The sequence below is a fragment of the Leptosomus discolor genome, chromosome 1, assembly GCF_034619465.1.
Source record: "Leptosomus discolor isolate bLepDis1 chromosome 1, bLepDis1.hap2, whole genome shotgun sequence".
Classification (NCBI taxonomy): Eukaryota; Metazoa; Chordata; class Aves; order Leptosomiformes; family Leptosomidae; genus Leptosomus; species Leptosomus discolor.
The window spans coordinates 180081868-180095299 of NC_141391.1; positions in this window are offsets into that span (position 1 = coordinate 180081868).

Below are 13432 nucleotides of genomic sequence, written 5' to 3' on the forward strand. Positions count from 1 at the left end.
AATGATATGACGGTTGTAAGGACCTGATGTATGATTAGCTGAGTCAGCGTATGGTGCATATGACAGACTGAGATGTGTAGGGCCTGCAGGAGGTCAGAACGCACTAGATAAGGGTGTGCCATGCAAAGGCAGGTGCTATTTTTTCTAGCTGGGTGAGACTGTTCAATTCAAAAATACTCCTCAGGAAAACATTAAAAAAATGGCACAAATGTGATACTAACCACAGCTGCCCGCTGATCATGGGAACAGGCTTCACCACCCAAAGCGGATGAGAAATGTCAAGGGTGACATTTCCTAAAATGATCATGTGTTTGGGCATCTTCCTCAATCAATAACAACTGTCTCCTCCTTTGCAAGTGAGCTCAGCATTTCTGTCTCCTAAATGCCTGAAGATGCCTAATATCTAAAAGCCCCAAAATGTCAAAAAAAAAAAAAAAAAAAAAGCCTTTTGGGACAGCTTATATCCGCATGAAGAATTATAATGCAATCATTGTGCTTTTTTGAATGGTCAACTAGCAATTAAGTTTTTCTTCTTTTCCTAGAAAGTTTCCTTTCCTAGTATGAGCTAGCGCATTGTACTATACAAATAATGTTTATGCTTCACTGGAGCAAAGCAGAGATAATTTCTCAACCAGAGGAGGAAACTTCCTCTGTTCTTTGACTGCTTTAGATGGGCAAGTTAACTGCAGCAGGAGAATCTCATCCGGTATCTTCAAGCAGACTTTCAAGTTATAATACAGAAGCTCGTTTGTCAAAGAGAGAAAAAACCAACACTGTCTTAAGCAACCTTTGTGGAAGAAAGAGTGCTAATTAACCACAAAAAGGTATATATGGCAGCTACTTAGGTTTGCTGAACATTATTAAAGAGTTTTGTATCTCTGTTAAATATGCTAGGGACTGATCCAATATCTCCCAAATTCAATGGATAACAATACTTTTATTTCTGTAAACTTTGATTCAGGCCAAGAATGAAGATGCAACAAGGACATTAAAATAGTAAAATGGAAAAGAAATTGACTTCTTATTTTTAAATTTAAGAGGTGTATTATTTGTGTCACAGACATAGAGCATAATAAACTCCATGTGTAGAATTACAAATTGCTTCTCTCCAGTCAAGTAAAGTAATACATTTTTGGGCAATGTGTTGTTTTTATGTTAGGATGTTGCTTCTCTGAAAGAAATATTCTCTGTAGTGAATCAAATGTAAATAATAGAACAAACCATGGATTTACAGAGAACAAAGCTTGCCAGACAAATCATTGTACAAGCTAGCAGAGTTGCGGGGAGACTTCAAGTGTATTTCTCAGATTATTCCCAGTGTTTTGTAATAATTTTTCAATAATTCTTCATAATACCTTAATTCCAGAGGCACATATAAAATATCCAAATTCCACATTCATCAGAGCATTCAGCTCCCATAGCTACTTTCACACCTGTTTTAAAACTCACCAGCTGATTTTGCAGCATGCAAAACCACAACTAGCTAATAGGAAATTGTCTAAAAGTGGTTGTGGATGATTATAGGCAGGATCAGCACTTGCATAAGTCAGGCAATTTCAACAGGAAAGGTAAGCATTTGAAGTATATCTTTCTTTAGGGGAAGGTGTGAAGATTCTCATACAGAGTAGAAGAGGTTCACAGTTCATTCCTGAAAGAGGAAGTGTTTGACTATGTTATTCAAGAAACCTAAAAGTGTGGTTGATTTTACTGCCACTTCGTTCTTTCAAGGTGAATCACATTAAAATTCCAGAGACTTTTGGCCATCCTTTATCAGATGCTAAATCTACAGCACCTTATAGATGGGATTTTCTTTAAGCAGATGTGCTCTAGGAAACAGAAACTTAGCAGTCAGACACTGCATTTTGCTTCACCAGGTTTCACAGCATTTTGAAGGATATGACAGGGACTATTACTTCTGTCTTTAGAAGGAGAAATGGAAATAGAAAAATACGAAATAATTGGAAAAAGACATAGAGCAAAACACGGAACAGGTCAGAAGTCTTGCTGATGTAATCACCATCAAAACAAATATTGATAATATTTTTACTATCCTTCTTCAGCTTCCTCCCTTGGTTAGATATCTGTATTAGTGAAAACCAAGATCTCCACCTGAATAGCAGAGGAAAATTTAGTTAATTCCCCAGGGTACAGGTGTGTAAGACTAATAAACAGCATGGCTTCATATTCTTTTATTAATAAGCTCCATTCCAAATTCAGGGAAGGAACTTCTGTGCAGAAATAATAGCCCATCCTAAAGAAGACCAAGGTGGATTCACCCCTGGCATGTACCACTACCACCAGTCTTCTGGATAAAGGGTTAAAATACATCTGTACAGATCAGTAGTCAAAACTCTTGGGAATAACCCTTTCATTTATCCCAATGCTAGCATTAATTTTGTTTTTTAAAAAATCCCTCTTTTGAGGAATTGGGATTAGAAGGGATTTCTGATGTAACTGTATATAGTGCCTGTTTTGGTGGAAAGCACAGCTATCTTCTTCATAAATGCTAGTGCATGGCTGTATTTGATTTCAGAAGTAATGATGTTCTTGTCTCTCTTGTTCAGCTGAAAGCTGCTTTGATTTTTAGCAGTCACCTTTTAATGTAACTACATTTAAAGATAATTCCTACCCATTTGTTCTTCAGTCAGGACTTTCTTTACCTTAAATAATACTTTTCCCTCCCTGGTCACAAACAATGAGCAACGTACATAGATTACTATTCTCTGAACATATTCCAATTCCAGTACGTCTTTCTCAGAATTGTGTGATCTGAACTGTATATAATGTTCAAGGTAAGAGAACACTTACTTTCATTTTTCTGGCAATAAGTTGAGACCTTGGAGACTGGGAGTTATTGAGGTGTGGAGGACCAGGGATGTTACTACAGAAATACATCTGACTTACAATGTAAGGGAATATTGGCATGGCACTTACAAAATCTTCCCTTACTTCTGCTTATTCTTTTTAAGATGTAAAATCCACAAAAAATAGCTACAGTAAACCGCATATGCCACACTTAAGCCAAGCCTGGACGTGAATCAAACATCTATTCATTAGTTTTTTTCTATGAGCGCTTTGCCACTCAGTTCGTTTTCTGACAGCCTAAGACTTGGTTAAAGGAACCACTGAATGCAAATAAAATTATTCCCACACCCAGCGTTTTAAAGAAATAATAGAAAATTAATTGAATTTCTGGGATGCAGAAGTTACGAGGGTAGTTGAAAAAAAAAAACAAACCAACAACAACAAAAAACCCACTCAGCTTTCTAGCTCCCTCTTTAGGAGAGAAGGGGAAAGCTGGAAATGTACCCCACCTGCTACATCTACTTTCATTTTAAGCTCTCTGGCTCCTCCGGAAGGAAAGCGAGTGAAGAGATGTCTTCCTGATGCCAGGTGTAATTTATTTGCTTCTCCAAAATTTCATAAAGCTTTGGGGGAGATTTTTCTCATATGGCTTTATAGAGGGTATCTTAGGAAAGGAGAACACAGATTAAAAGTTGTGATTAAGCTACTAAAGACAAGTACACAGGCAAATTCATCTAGAAACATGGAAAAAAGCTTTGAAGGAACTGCTTCAAAGCCATCAATTGGTGTTCTGCCAGCGCAAAGCTTGGGTGTGCAGAGATGGCCGAGCATAATGCCCAGCACGGTGGTCTTCCCCTGCCACCCTGAGCATGCTCCAAAAAGCCTGGGGCACAGAGCCATGGTAGAGCATCCTGGTATCTCCCAGGTACAGGAATTAATCGAAAAGACTTCCTCTGCCTTTCCTGTCTGGAGCCTTTTTTTTCCAGGAGGTGGTAGCATTGCAAGCAAGAGATCTCAGGAATGGGAAGAGATGTTCTCAGGTATGCCAAAAGGCTTGGCTGGCCACCAGGCAAGCCTGTTCATGGGCCACCAATAGCAGACTTTCTCAGCAGGTATTTCCCTCGTGGAAAAAACCCTCATCTTTTCCAGTGTGACAGCTAGGTCATGGGAGGAGACTCACTACTTAATTTAAGATGCTCCTTCTTTTTGCTACCAGAATGATATAGCTGTACAGCAAACATCTGAATGACAGAAAGCAACTAATAAATTTCTACCTCAAATAGCTATGAAATGTTGGTGAATCCACTTAGGTAGGATTAAAAGCTGCGCAGCAGGCAGTTAGTAAAAGATGAGAGGCAGCTGAGCATCCTCAGTCCAGGATTAGTTATAGCCTGGTGGTGTGATTGTGTGAGCCCAAGGGAAAGCGTCTGCAGGGACGGGGAGGTGGCAAGGACTATTTAAGTGGACTACACAACACTCCCTCTGAAACAGAAGCTGCTGGTAGGTTTTGCTCCCTCACACTGGGGAAAGGACTTGAAAATTTAATGTGGTGATAGTGAGGTCTTGTTCTGAGGAATTTAGTTTTGGAAGCTCTCCATGCTGTGAGTGTGTAACTAGAATTCTGTACCACAGGCTTCAAATGAATAATGCTGTTATTTTCCTTAAAGCAAATATTTGTGCAAAAATGTGGGGATTAAACATAATTTTTTTTTGTAGCTTTCCCATGTTGCTACTTTGTGTATTGTCAAATGCTTTCACTTCTGTTAAAACAACAACAGAGGCATAAGCAAGAAGCATGATTGTAACAGCAGCTGAAGACACAAAGGCAGGGGCTTTGCTTTCCATAGCAATTCTGCCGAGTTGGGACTTCTTATTTCTTCTTTACTGTGAAATAAAACCCTCCGTGGAAAGGGTACCCTCTGGTTTTCCCTGTGTGTCCCTTCTTTGTAGAAGTACTCGGGTGCAGAAAGAATAAACTCTTAACGTGAAATGGGGTGTTTGCTTCCTGTGGTTATGCATTTCTCTTTGTTGAGAAGCCCAGCAAAGTCATTTATACCTCCGCAGCCGCACCAGGTCATGTACGACTGAGGTGTTTCCTTGAAAACTGCCTTGTTTCAGCTTACTCATCATCTGTTTCACTGAAAATGAGTTCCTGCCTCATCATCATAATAAAATTACTCACCATAAATTCAAAGGCTTTGGACTAAAGCTACCCACAGATTAGCAGCTGCAGAACTCATCTTTGCAGAAAGACAGTAGTTTACTGCAAAATGCTGTTGTCATCATCACCGCCATTATTGTTGTTATTTTTAAATGACTGTACCTGACTTCTCTTGCTTTGCTTTTGACAGGAGCAGGATGTACCCTGTGGGAAGCACAGCTTTCTAACCTCTTATACATCCTTTTATCTATAGGCACAGGGAAACATGTTGTGTGCAGGAGGCACATTCATTCCCCGAAGATTCACTTCTGACACTGATGGCATTGTTGCACCATGAATCAAAAACTATACAAAGTCAGCTGACATTAATGCTATTTTTCCTACTGACTTCAGTGGGTCTTCCAAGTGCATATGGGGGGTGTGTGGGAATCAGATCTCAGGCAATGGTACAACAGCAAAAAGGCTCTCTGGGTGTTGATGATTGCATGAAATACTTATGGGTTCACCCTGTTCCACAGATCCCTGTTTTAGTGTGGCCGTGCAGCCTTGTACATACTGTATTGTCACTCCTAGGAACAGGCCTCAGGCTTTGCGCTGAATTTACAAAGTCTCAGGATTTGCATTGTCTGAACTTGTCTTGACCCGCCTGAAGCTTCGTTTTCACTTGCTTTATCCATAATAGCAATTTTTTCTAATCAGGTTATCATGTACTCAAAAATTTTTTGCCTCAGTTTTCAATTGCAATTGCACTTCTCACACCTCTCAAGCCCCTGAATCTCAAGGCAGGAATGGGATAATGAAGATCCCCCCCATCATACAAGAAGATCAGTTTGAGACCATCTGAGGAAACTGAACACACACAAGGCCATGGGACCCAACAAGATGCATTCCAGGGCCCTGAGCAAACTGGCAGATGTGGTTGCTAAGCCTCTCTCCACTGCATTTGAGAAGTCACGGGAGTCAGGTGAAGAGCCAAGTAACTGGAAAAAGGGAAAGATCACACCCATTTTCTAAAAGGATACAAAGGAGGACCCTGGGAAATACCAAACAGTCAGCCTCACCTCAGTGCCCAGTAAGACCACAGAGCACATCCTCCAGGAAGATATGTCAAGGAATATGGGTGACTGACAGGGAGGTGATTAGAGACAGCCAACATGGCTTCACCAAGGGCAAATCATGCCTGACTAATCTCATGGCCTTCTATGATGGAGTGATTGCATCAGTGGCCAAGGAAAAAGCTACTCATGTAGAGCTATTCAGAAGTCTGTCTGCCTGGCCTTCTGTAAGGCCTGTGATGTGGTCCCACATGACATTGTTGCCACTAAATTGGAGAAATACGGGTTTGGAGGATGGACTATTATAATTAATGGATAAGGAAATGTCTGGATGGGTGCATCCAAAGAGTTGCAGTCAACGGCTCAATATATAAATAGAGATCAATAGCAAGTGGTGTTCCTCAGGGGTCCGTATTGGGATCACTACTGTTCAATATCTTTATTGTTGACACAGACAGTGGGATTGAGTGCACCCTCAGCAAGTTTGCAGATGACACCAAGCTGAGTAGTGCAGCTGATACGCTAGAGGGAAGGGATGCCACCCAGAGGACCTTGATAGGCTTGAGGAGGGGACCCATATGAGCGTCAAGAAGTTCAACGAGGCCAAGTACAAGAGCCTGTACCTCGGTCGGGGTATCAGGACAAACTGGTGACATCAAGCTGGAAGTGTTGATCTGCTTGAGGGTAGGGAAGCTTTACAGATGGATCTAGATAGTCTGGATCGCTGGGCTGAGGCCAATTCCATGAGTTTCAATAAGGCCAAGTGCTGGGTCTGCACTTCAGCCACAACAACCCCCAGCAGCACTACATGCTTGGAGAGGAGTGGCTGGAGAGCTGCCAGGCAGAGGGGGACCTGGGAGTGCTGATTGACAGCCAGCTGAACATGAGCCAGCAGTGTGCTCAGGTGGCCAAGAAGGCAAATGGCATCCTGGCCTGTAGCAGAAATAGCGTGGCCAGTGGGAGCAGAGAAGTGATCGTGCCCCTGTACTTGGCTTTGGTGCAGCCGCACCTTGAGTACTGTGTCCGGTTCTGGGCCCCTCTCTACAAGAAGGACATTGAGGTGCTGGAGAGGGTGCAGAGGCAGGCTACCAAACTAGTAAAGGATCTGGAGCATGTCTCATATGAGGAAATGTCTGAGGGATCTGGGGCTGTTTAGCCTGGAGAAGAGGAGGCTGAGGGGAGACCTTATCGCTCTCTATAGCTACCTGAAAGGAGGTTGTAGCGAGGTGGGGATCGATCTGTTCCCCCTAGTAACAAGTGATAGGACAACAGGAAATGGCCTTGAGCTGCACCAGGGGAAGTTCAGTCTGGATATTAGGAAGAATTTCTTTTGCCATGCGTTGGAACAGCCTGCCCAGGGAGGTGGTGGAGTCACAATCCCTGGAGGTGTCTAAGAGACGAGCAGATGTTGTACTTAGGGACATGGTTTAGTGGCGTTGATAGAGCTAGGACAAAGGTCGTACTTGATGATCTTGAAGGTCTCTTCCAATCAAAACTGTTCTATGATTCTGTGATAAGAATGGATTGAGAGCAGCCCTGCAAGGAAGGCCTTGGAGCTACTGGTGGGTGAAAAATTGGATATGAGCCAGCAATGTGCACATGCAGCCCAGAAAGGCAACCGTATCCTGGGCTACAAAAGAAGTGTGGCCAGCAGGTCAGGGGGAGTGATTCTCTTCCTCTACTCCACACTCATGAGATCACACCTGGAGTACTGCATCCAGCTCTGGAGTCCCCAGCATATAAAAGACATGGACCTGTTTGAGTGGGTCCAGAGGATGGCCACAAAAATAGTCGGAGGGGCTGGAACAGCTGTCCTGTGAAGAAAGGCTGAGAGAGCTGGGGTTGTTCAGCCTAGAGAAGAGAAGGCTCTAGGGAGAACTTTTTGTGGCCTTTCAGTATAAAGGGGGCTTATAACAAAGACAGAAAGACTTTTTACTAGGGCCTGCAGTGACAGGGTTAACAGTTTTAAACTGAAAGAGAGCAGATTTAGATTGGTTATAAGGAAGAAATTTTTTTGTGTGTTGAGGGTGGTGAGGCATTCAGACAGGTTGCACAAGGAAGTCCTGGATGCCTCATCCCTGGCCGTGTTCAAGCCAGGTTGGATGGGGCTTTGAGCTACTTGATCTAGCGGATGGTGTCCCTGTCCATGTCAGGGTTATTGTATGGTTATCAAATGTCCCTTCCAATCCATACCATTCTATGATGCTACAACTCTATGCATTAAATATGTTTTAATTTGTTTATATTCAGATGATGCAGTGACCACTTTATACAAGCAGTAGTTACATGCAGTTATTCTGTGTAGAATGGGGTATTTCTGACTATCATAATGATGTTGTATGCAGAAACACAGGCCTGGTATGACTGTGGAGGTACGCGGAAGTGGGTCCACGGGATGAGGTGCTGAGGGTTTCAGGACTGGGCAATAACATGTGGCACTGGAGTCCCCATGGCTGTAAGCAACTCACCAAGGTCAGATACAGAAATTCAGACTTGGAGCTGTGGAAAACTGGCTTTAGGGATAACCAAGACAGCAAGAACAACATCAAAAACCATCTAACACATGTAAAACACACCATATGTAATAAAATCAGATTTAACGTGGACTTGCAGACACATGAAGAAAGAGCAATATGTCGAATATGAAAATTACTCCAAGTGGATCCCAGAGTGAGGAAGAAGCCGTTGACACCAGCACTGTATTTCTCCCTGCAACAGACTTGGCCTGTGGATGACTTGCCATATCCCTCCCCGCTCCCTGGACTGAAGCCATCAACATTATGACCTCGAGGGGCACTGAAAGGCTGAGCATAACACCAGAGAAAAGTGTTAGCAGCTAGGATGTGTGTGTATAGAAATTTTAAGTGTATAGTTTTTATTGAAACTTTTCCTTTGTAACAGAATTATTCTCTTAATTTACTTTTTCTCTCTTTTCCTATAATAATTAGATCCGTGCTAATACTAATACCTTGATTATGCTATTAAGATTTCACTTACACTAACAATAAATTTTCATCTTTACACATAAAATTAATTTCCTGTTTGCCCACAAGTTTTCAAGGGTGACAAGACCACTGCTGCAGCCCAGCTGGGTTGCTGCAGGAGTGGAACTGCTGGAGCCTGCACTAATTCCCTGCTATTTTGGCTCAGGGGCACCTCTAGTTAGGACCTAACCTAGAAGTAACATGATTTGATGCACTAACACTGCCCATTACAAATAATGCAGAACTAGGAATATTTCTTAAATACTTCCATTTGGTGTAGGAGACCTTAAATCCTTTGGAAATGGACTGCTGTGTGGGTATGGTATACCCTGGCCCATGGAAAGTAAGTTTGGACTATGAGGGAGATAAATGTCAACCCTTCATGGTGTTTACTGGCAAAACTAGTGGGAGGACAGATGTTAGAAATTATGTCTGACAGTAAATAGTGCTTAGGTAGTGACTTCAATATAGTAAGCTGCTGACACTTGTTTTGGCACTAAGTATGTGTGATCTTGGAAGAAAGCTAATGGTTGCACACAAAAGCCACTTTTCAGTGGAGACGACCTTTCTGATGGACTTCAGATTTTTAAGTGAACTCCTAAGCATCACTCTGGTTATTTTTAAGGTGGAGATACCAAAACCATTGCAAACTCAACTTTGAGCTGCTAAAAGCAACTGGCGGATGTGCTTTCCCACATCTGGAACGTATGACTCAAGTCATTATTACCTGTTTCTGAATAAGAGGTAAAGGAGATTGATTGGTTGCTATTTTTCGCTTTTTCATCAAAACTCTTTCCTGAGGTGTGGCTCCATCTGCGCAGCTCTCCTCTCCCACTGCTTCCCTGGGGCAGGACTAAGGTCAGTGGCGCCCATGGACCCATATTATGTGCTACGCAAACACAAGGTCCCAGGAAGAAGGAAGGGAACCAGGGGACTGACAGCAGCCTCTCTGGTGAGCCCCAGGCAATGAGATGGTTATGCTGGATGGGCAATCGTCCCCTCATCCCCTGATCTCAGCACAGCTGGGTTTGGCCCAGCTCCTTCTCCTGGCCCAGGGCAATGCTTATGCCGGGAAGAGCCATCAGCATCCACTTCCCTCCCTTTGGCACAACACACACTGCAGTGCCAGATCCCAGCACTGCTTTCAGTCCTTTTCTTTGCTGCTGCATCGCTGAGGGCATCTCACACATACATAATAACAGAGTAATGGAGCCTCACAACTGCTCTGCAAGGTAGATAGAAGATGGGTTTTCCCTGCATTTTACAGATTGGAATCTAAGGCCAAGAGATATTTTGATAATTTTGGCCGCCCAGTTTGCAGTCACCTTACCTTCTGGATTACAAAGTACTATAGAGTAGCTCTTTACATATTCGAAGCCCTCTTGGAGTGCAGCTGTAAATCTGTGCCAATGTGGTGCTTCCACAGATTGCACCACCAATACCTAGGACAGCATATATAAAAAGGAGAAACACAACTATGACCAACTGTGAAAAATTTGGTTTAAGTGATTTGTCTAAAATCATACAGAAACCTCTCCAGCACAGATGCAGAGGGATAATACCCTGCACACTGTCATGCCTTTTGGCTGCTGAAAGCAAAATTGTTTTATTATTTTACTCTTTTTTTTTTTTTTCTCTAAGCTCACAAGTCCCCCAGTTACCTTACAGTTTCTTCACCAAGACGGAGCTCCTGTGTCCTTTGCTACACAATCCTCATTAACCTCAAATAGGTCCCTTTGTGCAGTCAAGGAAGAAAAGTCATACACAGCCCTACCCTGAGTGTCTACTAACCTTTGGGTTTATGGTGTTAAATATGTACTTTTAACTAGTTAACCTAAAAAGAAGGATGTCTTTTTCTAGCACTGTTTGTCTAAAAGGAAGCTGAGCCCTCTCTTCTCCCCATTTGTGATTTCCATCACTGGGAGGCAGGAGACCACGCTGGCCTGGCAAATTCAGCATTTGTCTTTTAAACGGTTAGGTCCTGATGGGTTTGGAGGTCTGGCCCTAGTCTTGAGTGGAAGTAAACACTTAAGTGACAGCCACAAAGAGTGTTGTAATTCTCTTTTGGTCCAAGGCTAGACCTTTGCTGGCAGAGCTAATGGAGTAACTGATGGTGTTAGTGCACTGCTATCCTCTGTGTGAAGCAAGGTTAAAAGGGACAGACCATGCATTTGTCAGCAGGTTTAGGGAGGGAATTTGGGGGCATGTGTGGTCCTACGGGCACAGGCTGTTCTGCCTGGTCCTCCCAAGCTTTGTCCCAGAATTAGGAGTGTCACCTCCTTGTCCTTCCTGGTGGACATACGTGGCTTTCTTTCCTGTGCTCATTTTCAGAGTCAGCCCATTTCCAGTCATCTTACTTGGACTGTCCCAGATGTCACTGATGACTGTCAGTCGCTACCCTCCCACGATATCTTGCTTTCCTTGTTCAGATGTTTCAGTTCTTACATGTCCCCTTTTCCTTGCTTGTTCCTATTCCCCACAATTTGCCTCCTGTTCTCCCTCTCCAGTTAGCCTTTCTTCACCAAATGTTAGTGTCTTCTCATCTTCCTGCAGCTCCTTGCAGTCTCAGGCTTCATGCCCAATTAATTCCTTCTCTTTCTAGTTTCCTTCTTATACAACAGTTCTGATCTTTTCCCCTCCTGCCTGTCCTCTCCTTACTATTCTACATGTGATGGCTTTGCCGCTTGTCTCCCATCTTACTGTATTGCTTCCCCAGCTACTCTTTCTCTCTCCCCTGTTCTGGCTTTTGCTAGTTCTGCTTGTACTCCACTGAATCAGCTACCCCAGCTCACAGAAAAATTAATTTCACCTGTGAAAAGCTGGGTTTTCAGAAACAGAGTTAATTTGAATCAGAACAGAAAGCCAAGCACATGACAATGCTGACCAAATAAAAGTCCTGCAATAACACATTTCAGAGATGCTGTGCTGCTGTTCCCAAAACAAAACACAACCCTGGTTGGCTGGAGCAGAGCTGGTGACAGGATCTACCTGTCACTTTAGAAGAGTCTACTCAATTTTATCAGTGATGAGAAACAAGAAAACTACAGAGAGAGAAATGAGTTTTAGTCATCATTTACCATGAGTTTTGGAGTCTCCGACACCATGTAAATCTGAGGGGTGGTTCATCAGGGACAGTAACACTCCTACCTAGGGCGCTTGGAAGTGGAGCTGGTTGCATCCTGTAAGACTCAGGGGCAGAGCAACCTATAGGGATCCTCACTCTGGCTATGAATGAGGGGACAGCATGGGAGTGGTGCGTGGCAGGGAAGTTGGCAGATTTCTAGTGGAAATCTCACAGATTCTGTTGGAATCTCCTCTGAGTTTCCCTGTGAATTTGCAGAAGCTGAATATTTTCTGCAAAATATTTTAACTTGAAAATTTGAAATATTTCTGCCAAAACTATTTGTTTCACTAGTCTATTTCCAACAAACTCAGAATATTAGCCAGGGGAACTTTTAGTCTTGAACTTTGTCCTAGCTTGGAGGAGCTGGAAACAACCTTTACAGGGAACGCCTTGCTACTGTCTTTTGAGCTGTAACCAGGAGGAACCTGCTTAGCTGCTCTGTGAGGATGGCACATCTCCAGTCTTGTCACCTGCACGAGCTCTGAGAAGGTGCACATACGGCTTGCTGAGAGCTGGAGGGACTAAGAAGTTGCAAAGTGCTCAGTGGGGAGAAAGGCCCATCAGGCCTTTTATCAACTAAAATGGAAATTTCCTAATGTGAAGCAAACTGCATTTTCTTGACTATTTGTAAACTGCAGTTTACCGAAGTGTTTATATCTTGCCTACTGCTCGTCCAGCTCTCAAGGCAACAGGTGAAAGAACTCCTGACACAAAGTGTAGCTACTACTAGGTTTCATCTGGCAGAAGAGCACAGATGCTGTCAGAAAGGTCAGCAGGTTCTGTTAACACCAGAGTAAGGCATTTTTTCCCCTAGTGTTTTCTTGGAAGTGATTAAATAGTTTTTGGTGAAGTAAAAAAAAATAAATCACCCTGGATTGGACTTCTTGGATAGAAAAGCTGAACGGTTTAGGCCTAACATGGTTATAAACCATTAAAAAAATTTTCCATTGGGAAGAGTCTAGCAATGTAACATTAAGTAGTATGGCCTGCTCTGCCTTAAGTGTAGTACCTTTGTTGCACATGTGATTCCTGCACCTTTAAATGGAAAACTGTAAAGAGGGTTTAATAATAGTCCTTTACTGGGGACTGAAACTTTACGGCAGTCAACCTATTTGGCATCAAACTGACTTTTTTTTTAAAAAAAAAAAAAAAATAAATCCAGAAACTGCCAATATTACATTTGTATGTACGGTAAGAAAAGAAGTACAAGCCATCTAGAAATAGCTTTTTCTCTGGTCTTTGAAGAAGGTAGATTTCTAACCTTCTCTTAGATTCTGCTTGATATGCAGTTTCTTAAAGCTGG